A 9550-nucleotide genomic window follows, 5' to 3' on the forward strand; every position below is an offset into this window, starting at 1 on the left:
TCTCTGTTACGTGCCATGTTTTTCTTTTGTGTGGACTTCCCTGCCTTCACCTGTCAGTCACCATCCACCAAGTCCCAACTTCACCAAGCCCCACCCTCCGTGTCAATTCTGGACGACCAATCAGAACTCGCCACATCTACTATATATACCCCACCTGTTTGTAACAATGGATGTCTGACTGTTTGCTCTGTGTTGTGTATTTGACTATGTATGTTAGCCACTCATTTGAACTTGTCTTGTTTTATGTACACTTCCAAGGCTTGGGACAGGTAAGACTGGGGGCTCCTGTACATATGCCCGTAGGCTATGTTATGTATAGATTCACTAGTCCTTAGGGGTGATTGCCAACCAATTGTGTTTTCAGTCTGCTAGTTAGAGTAGATAGGCCTTTTGTTTGTGTACTTGATACACTAGATTAGTTTACTCTCTGGTTTAGCTAGCTTGTTTTTCTGTTCTTTTGGCAACATCCAGCGTCCGTTGACCCTGGTAGTGTGTGTCTGGGTTGTTGTATGTCTGGTAGTTTGTTGCACCTTTTTGTTGTTATCACAGTAAAACACCCGTGCACTGAGTTGCTGCTTTGTCTGTGTTTTTGTTGTTGTTACCATATCTACAGCATTAACATCTCCCGGCTATTAACATCAAGTTACATACCCCATGCACCCCTAGACCCATGAGGTCGTAACACTCCTCCTTACTGGCTGACACCATCTCCGACCCCGCCCTCATCCAGAATGCTTCCCCCACTGAACTGGTCACCAACTACAACAACGCACTCCCCTCCTGTCTTAATCAGCTCGCTCCCATAAAAACCAAGTCTGTCTCTTACACTCACTCTGCCCCCTGGTACACTGAGCAACTCCACAACCTTAAATCTAACCGGTCTCACTGTACACTCTGATGCATACAAACTTCACCAGCAGCAATACAAAGACGCCATCAACAGCGCACGCACTTCCCACTACTCCTCCATCATCCAATCTGGCAGTAACAACCCTAAGTCACTTTTCTCCACCATAAACAAACTCCTCAAACCTATGGACACCATCTCCACCTCCTTTATCCCCAGTAAATGTGACTCATTTGTATCATTTTTTCAATCTAAAATTGACACTATACACTCCCAACTGCCACCTCCTCCTCCACCACCATCCCTGGTCCCGAACCTGCCTCTCCTCTACTCTCCAATCACCCTCTCATCTCCTTCACTAAAATTACTGGATCCAGCCTATCCTCCATAATCACTGACATGAATACCTCTACCTGCATTCTGGACCCAATCCCCTCCACCCTAGTTATGGCCCGTCTCCCCTCACTCTCTCCTCTCAATAGCAAAGTCATAAACTCCTCCCTGTCCACTGGCTTCGTCCCCCTGCCCTAAAGCTTGCTGCTGTGACCCCCATACTGAAAAAACCTGGACTTGACCCCAACACCCCCAATAACTACTGCCCCACCTCCAACCTCCCCTTCCTCTCTAAAATCCTTGAACGTGCTGTTGCCTCCCAACTCAGATCACACCTGGATTCCAAGAACCTCTACGAACCCTTCCAATCTGGCTTCCGCTCCATACACAGTAGAGAAACTGCTCTGTTAAAGGTCACCAACGACATTCTCCTCTCTGCTGACTGCAGTTCCCTCTCCATCATCATCCTCCTTGACTTCAGCGCTGCCTTCGACACCATCAATCACTCCATCCTCATCACACACCTCCAGTCCTCCCTTGGCATAACCGGCACTGCCCTTTCTTGGCTGAAGTCATACCTCTCCGACCGACATCAATTCAACTGCAAATCCTCCACTGCCCCAGTCACCCACGGTGTCCCCCAAGGCTCAGTGCTTGGTCCCCTCCTCTTCATCCTCTACATTCTACCACTCGGACAGATCCTCCACCACCATGGCCTCCGGTGTCACTGCTACGCCGACGACACACAACTCTACCTCTCCACTAAGACCATCACTGCAGCCACCCATTCCACCCTCACCACCTGCCTCACAGACGTAAAAACACGGATGCAAAAGAACTCTCAAACTTAACTGCAATAAATCAGAAATTATCATCATCGGCCCCAACTCCCTCACCTGCTCCACCCAGGATTTCTCACTCAATATCGACGGCTCCATTGTCATCCCGTCCACCCACGTCCGCAACCTTGGAATCATCCTCGACCCCACCCTCTCATTTCTCCCCCACGTAAACCAGATCACTAAAACTGCCTTTTTCCACCTGAGAAATATTGCCCGCCTCTGGCCCTCTCTGTCTTTCTCCGCTGCTGAAACACTCATTCACGCATTTATTACATCCAGGCTTGATTACTGCAACAGCAGTCTCCATGGCATCACCACTAAAGTCCTCAATAAACTCCAATACGTACAAAACTCAGCTGCCCGCATGCTCACCAGTACCAGCTCCAGAGACCACATCTCACCTGTCCTCCAAGACCTTCACTGGCTCCCGGTCAAACAAAGAATTGAGTTCAAAATACTCCTCACCACCTACAAGGCCCTCAACAACCTAGCTCCCCCCTACCTCTCCAACCTCCTCCACTATCATGTCCCCACCTGATGCCAACCTCCTGCAAACCCCCAGAACCAAGAGCCGAGCCTGGGGTGATAGGGCCTTTTCAGTTTCTGCCCCCTCCCTGTGGAACACACTAACCATATCAAAGATGCCCCCACCCTCCCATCCTTCAAAACAGCCCTCAAAACCCACCTCTTCAGACTTGCTTTCCCCAGCTAACCCCCCACCCAGTGTTGTTTTTACTGTTTTTTTTTTTTGACACAATTTCTTTTATCCTTCAACCTCATAAAGTTTTTTTTATTTCTCTTTCTTTTTAAGAAAAGCGCTATATAAATCTGAGGTATTAATAATAATAATAATAATAATAATAATAATATTATGCTACTGGGCCGATTAGCCTAATGCTTCTTGTGCATGCTGACTGCAGGCCAAGGACCTGAATTCTTGAATATTTTGCAAATCGGTTTTACCATGTGCCATTGAAAATCCCAAAAACGCTACAGAGCTATTATATATAGACGTTATAGTCTGGCACTTTCGTTTGGACAGGAACAATTCCAAAAGGCCAGCGATGTGAAATATTAATTTCAACATGACAATGTCAACAAAATAATTCCCACAGATTCAAACATTAATGTACCCCATTAGTTGGCGGATTATTTTGTTGACATTTTAACGTTGAAATTGACATTTTACATCGTTGGTCATTCCAAACAGAAGCAGTTGTTGATCACTTGCGGCCCCTACCGGCTGGTTAGGAGGAGTGAGGAGTTTGCACCGGTTCGCACTCAATGTATTTCACTGGACAATGATGGAAATTAATTAAAATAAAATACTTGTCGATTACCGATTTGCAAAATATTCGAGAATTTAGGTCATTGGCCTGATATCAGCATGCTCAACAAGTATTAGTCTGAATGGCCCAGTAGTATGCAAGATTAGCTGCGGACTGATACAGGCACCCACACGCGACCAAACGCATAATCCCCTCCAGGCTCTCGCCTGGCAATAATAATGACAAAATACTGTTTCTCTAAAACAGGGATGTCCAACTGTATCTGAAAAGGGCCAGTGTGGGTTTGCTTCTGAAAGTTCACCATCCCGCGCTGAAAGTTTAAATTGGCTTCTTCTAAACGACAGCTCTGGCTTATGTTTCATACACGTCATTTCCTTTACGGTATACGTAGGTGCCTGCAGGTCATTTGAGCAAATAATGAGACGTTAATGTCGTGTTAACAGGACATTAAAATAGTGTTGCCTCTTTGTCGCAAGCATGCCCCTCGGTTATCAAACCATTAGAAAGGCTCTATAATCGTGCAATAAAAATACTAGACAAAAAGGCGATAAGATTTCACCATTGTCACGTTCTAAAAAAACTGCATGTTTTAAGTTGATAACTTTGTTAAGTTTGCCAATGCCAAACTTACTTTTAAATGCCTACATGATATGGCTCCAACATGTCTTAGTGACATGGTGAAATCTTTGCAGGATTCTGGTCTCACCACTAGGGGCGCAACTGTGGGGAATTGTAAGGTTCCATATCGAAAAACTTGTGCAAGACAGCCAGGCAGCTTTTTCTATTAAGGGGGTTAGCATCTGGAATTCTTTACCTATGCATTTTAAAACCGACCATAACTTTGAGCATTTTAAGTATAAACTGAAGCAATTTTTAAAATGCACCCAGTTGTGTAATCATATGTGATTATGAATTGCTAGGTTTTTATTAAATTTTATGATATCTTTACTCAATTTTAATGTATTTTATACAATAAACTACTAGAGCATTATGTGTTTTATGATTATATGATTTTGTGCTGTATGTATGTGTTTGAAAAGCCCAGCTAGGGACAAGCATCGTAAATTAGCATATGCTATAAATGCTGTGATACATTGCATTGGTTATTGTTTATCAATACGCTATGTTTAAATGTATCTGTCCCTATCAAATAAACATTAAATAAATAAATAATTAAAAAAAAAATGTGACTTCGTTTTTGAAGCTCATTTCCTGGTGTTGTAGTTCCTGGTTGCTCACTAGCGCCACTACGGATGGCTCCAGTATAGGTGTTTTCATATCCGGTTTCCATGTAAGTCTACGGTACAAATGCGATCAAAATACAAAGTCAATATTTTTTTCTCACAAGAATAAATAGTCATAATATGTGTATTTTATTTGTCTTATGACTGTCCATGGGTAGACTTCATGATTTATTGCGTCATTTGGGCATAGTGCCAATATTTGTTCTGGACCAATGAGGTACAGCTTGCGTCACTTCCTGATTACTGCAGAGGATTAAGCTACAGTAGGGGCTACAGTCTACTCTATGGTCACTGGGGTGGGCGGTGGCGCCTCTTGGGCCTTGACATTGCGGCTCCGGCCACGGTCCACCTGTGTGATGTCAGAAAATGCAGGCATCCCATTTCGTAGTGATTTCATTATGGCGTGTGCTATTTACAGCTGCACTAGACGACCATAAAATAATCCTCCTCTTAAGTTTTTTGGTAGCCGAGTCATTTTTACTATTTCCTTTAGCCTACTTAACCAAATAAACAGTTCGCAACTTCGGCTACCAAGCCATTTGACTAGCTAGCTAACCTTATCGTGTTTGACGCTGGTTTGACGGCTTGTCAGTCGTGTACATTTCGTAAATGTCTACCTGGGCCATGCTTAACGCATGTGACAAAGCTACTATAATCCCGATTTTGGGATAAACATTTTTTCAGTTTCACGATGCGAATTAAGAGTCTCAAAGCTAATTTGCTGAATAACATACAACACACGATGAAATCACACACAGAATTTAACGAAATTAACCATCTTGGTATTTAGAAAGGAACGTTTTTAGCATTTAAGAGACCGACAAGCTAGGCATTTAAGACAGAGGTTCTCAGAATCGGTCCTGGGGGCTCCTTGCGTATATTATTGGCTTTTCTCAATTGGTTTTGATGATTTACAAGAAAAAAATAATAGCCTAATAATAATTAGAAATGCAATGTAGGCTACATTATTTTTGTCTTCATGCACCAGGCGGAAAACTGTCCTACAAAGTGCGTTGTCATATTTACACGCCTGCAGATCATTTATTAAAATACTTGGTAGATTTGTTAATCACCGCTGACATTGTTAATTTTTATTCGGTAGAAAGTGATTTGCGAACGATCGGTTAGCCAGCGTCACCCAGCAAATGAACACCACAAACGGCGATGGAGTAGCTAGTAGCAGCTACTGGCTCATTAACTGACTGGCGAAAACCTACGACGACAACTTGCTCGGTTAACAGCAGGTCTACCAGACAGTTATACGAAAATTAGCCTAGTCAAATCACCAGTAGCCTACACACCTCTGATTGATTGACCATCAGTGTAGTCAATGTTCTTCCCCTGTGGTTCATATTGCTAATGTGTGAGCTAACCACGGATAGCCTACCTAGCTCACTGGCAAGCTGATATGCTAGCTAAGCATATTCGTTTTGCTGAGAAACATAAATTAAAGATAACTGAACATAATTGTATTTTTAATGTCATACAACGTGATTACATGACACAGTACAGTCACGGATGGAAATGAAACTCCCTAAACGTCTGATAATATATTTTAAAACGGCAGACAGTCAGCTAGCCTCAAGTTCGTTCTGCAATCGTTCATTCAGGTTGATGGGCTTTTTCGCACCGGACTGTCAATCACATTATAAAAATCACAGAGCCGCTTAACTCTATGGTTTTGGCTCCAAATCGAGAACATGGCCGCGCCCGCCATTGTGCTTCAAAACGTGTTTTACAGACCCACGGAGAAGCAATGGGTGACGTCACAGTAGCTTTGTCCATATTTTTTACAGTCTCTGGTTCAATCGCACAGCGCGTCGGACACAAAAAATATATGAATACATTCATTTACATCTAATGTGACACAGGGACCGGTCCGGAGAAGGCCAGCTATAGTGTAGCCTACGTAGAGCTGGGGAGACGGCGAGAGGACGGACAAACAGAGCTAGGAGAACAGCAAAACGAAGAGAAGCCGCCTCGATAATTACTTACTTTAAAGAAAGTTATTTTTCTCACCCCAACTCGTCAAATATTGCAGCTCGAGTCTTGGTGATCAGTTTCTGGCGTCCGGGAAACAGAAACTCTTGTATGGTAGCTTTAAAGTTTTTTTTTTTTTTTTTTTGTTAACTTCCTTCTGGATCTCGATCTTACTAAATTAGGTTAAGTGCAAGTTACCTGCATTACATAAGTAGTTGGAGTGTGATTACTTGTATTTAAAATATATAAAATATTATATAATTGAGAATAAAATATATATTATAGAATTGATTTGCTTTAATTTTTGCAAGAGATGCCGAGCAGAGAAAAGTGCGCGTATTGCAGTTAAAACTGATAAGGAAGCAAAAATATGTGACGTGTTTAATACCTGGCTTGAACCCTACAATTTGCAGTGCATTGTCGGGCGGAGTGTTCCGGATCTGATCTGATTCTGGCCCGAAGCCCAGAGGCGCTTGCTATCTGGGACGCACCTTCACGCAATACAAAGGCAATGGAGAGCGATTAATTGTTTCCCTTCCGGTGTGGGCGGGACTTAATTGCGCTCTGTCTCTATAGAAATGCAGTCCTCCCTCCTGAGGCCCCTAGTTCTGTGAGCCAATTGGGATTAGTAGTACGATCCTGACGATGGAGTACGTCACTCCCTTTACTACAATATAAAGTAACGAAAAATACGCGTACCGCCACTTTTGTTCAAGAAAATATGGAAAAGGTATGGTAATGTTAACGTGAGAGAATGTCTTTGTATTAGCCTGATATACCTGTGTATGCCGAAAAGCTCCATTCTATACGAGTGTATGTGCTTGATGCCTCACACATGAAGGTCCTAACAGCAAAAGTTATTTGAATTAGTATTCTGCAGTTACATTCTTTTCCTTTAACAGATGCACCAGTCAATTATTATCCATGGACACCCACCTCCATGCAACGCTCCACTACATGTTGTAGCTTCTATCACTGCACCATCTGTCCATGCATAAAACCAACAAAAAGATCCAAAGTACTCCAGCATTGGAGAACGCATCTAAGGACAGCAATTCCTTTCAATCATTTAATCGAAGTTTGCATTTTCTACTGATGGAGGATATACATTGGTATATATCCAAAGTGCAAAGCCCCTGACCCCTAACCCCTAACCTCCCCCCCGGTAGTTTTTACATGATTTATTGTACTAAACAATCTTTTGAATTGAAGTGAAATTAAATTGTCTTTGTTTTTTGTGAGACTGAGACCTGTACTTTATTTGTGACCCAATTTAGCCCTAATGGGATGCTCATGATTAATCAATAATCGATCATTCTTCAGTACTCTATCATGTTGATCAAGCTTAACAAATTAAAATAATTATTTTGTCATGAGTGCTGTGAGGATGAAAATGTAATAATTTTACTTGCGCACTAGAGGAAGCTATGTAAAAACCAACACCGGGCTATCTAATCTTATTCTAAGTTTTGTTTTAAATGCCTTTACTGTGTGAGGGAAATACAGTGCGTCGACTGACCATTGGCTATTGTCTAGCAATTTTGCCATAGCTATTATGGAATTACTGTTCATGACTCCATTATTCATTAATTTAAAAGATTATCGATCAAGATTTTTCTTTTTGAAAATGTGCATCCCTAACCACCAATGAAACAATGAGGGATATTTATTTTGGTCGCCCTATTTTTCACTTAAGTTGTATAAAAATGTCAAATTGTCTTACCAGTTTGGTGTAAAAAAAAAAACTCCAAAACAAAAAAACACCTATGGGTCTGTGAGAGACAATCCAAATCATTTTAGCAAATTGTGTAATCCACAATATAGATCCACTGTATTTTAAAATGGTCTTTCTTTCTGTAGACATAAGAATTTGCAAGTCAATCAATCAATCAAAATTTATTTATTTCTTTATCTATAGCGCACTTCATACACAGAGGCAACCCAGTGTGCTTTACATTGCCATCAAGGCCGCAGGACAGATGGTCATTTCCATTGGCCTGGCTGTGATGTCACAATAATAAGGAAGGATGATATGTGCAGGCATTTGCAATCCTGCAATGGGGCAGCACCTCTGCCTGTGATAACATCCTGCCACCTTGCCGCACCTCTGCCTGTGCCAAAACGGAAACATCTGGAAACAAAAAGTGATGTCACAGCCACAAGTCACATGTGTTGTGTTGATGCCAAAAATGGAATTTCAGCAGTACAGAGGACAAGTTGTGGATTTTCAATCCCCATCCATGTGCAGAGGAAAACCTGGGGGAAGACTCATTCTGTCATGTGTGGACTAGAGGTGTCTACAGTATCATCAGTTTTGTCAGAGGAGTGACTTGCCCTTCAATCTCTAAGAACACTGGGGTGTGAATAATAACGAGGCAGCTATTAACCGGGTCTGGAATCTCAACCAGACCTCCGTCTCGCAGCCACATTGGCAAGTTAAAAGCTTCATTTTTAACAACCTCTTTAATCATGTTAGTTAATAGCTACGGACTGCGCCATATCGGCGCCAAGATAATCGCTTCCTATTCCTATAGAGCACCACTGAAGACTAGCGGGCACCCTCGGTATTGGCCGCTCCATTCACTCCAACGAATACAATACAATACAATACAATAAGCTCTTATATAGCGCTCTTCATGCGTACATCCCAGGGCGCTTTACAATAAAAATAAATTTAAAAATAAAAATTAATAAATAAATAACCTAAGATGTCAAAACTAAGAGGAATAGGCACATGAGAATAAGTACTAAGTAATAAGTTTTAAGATACGATTTAAAAGAACCAATTGTAGCTGCACCTCTGATATGGCTTGGGATTGAATTCCAGAGGCACGGCGCAGCGCAGCTAAAAGCTCTTCCCCCAGCTGTTTTTAATCAGCAACGAGGAACCACTAAAAGTTCAGCAGTAGCTGAACGCAGGGTACGACAGGGAACATAAGGTTAAATCAAATCCTGCAAATATGAAGGGCCAAAGCCATGCAATGCTTTGTAAGTAGTTAGCAACACTGTAAATTC

This window comes from Anguilla rostrata, chromosome 2 (assembly GCF_018555375.3).
Source record: "Anguilla rostrata isolate EN2019 chromosome 2, ASM1855537v3, whole genome shotgun sequence".
In the NCBI taxonomy this organism is placed as follows: domain Eukaryota; kingdom Metazoa; phylum Chordata; class Actinopteri; order Anguilliformes; family Anguillidae; genus Anguilla; species Anguilla rostrata.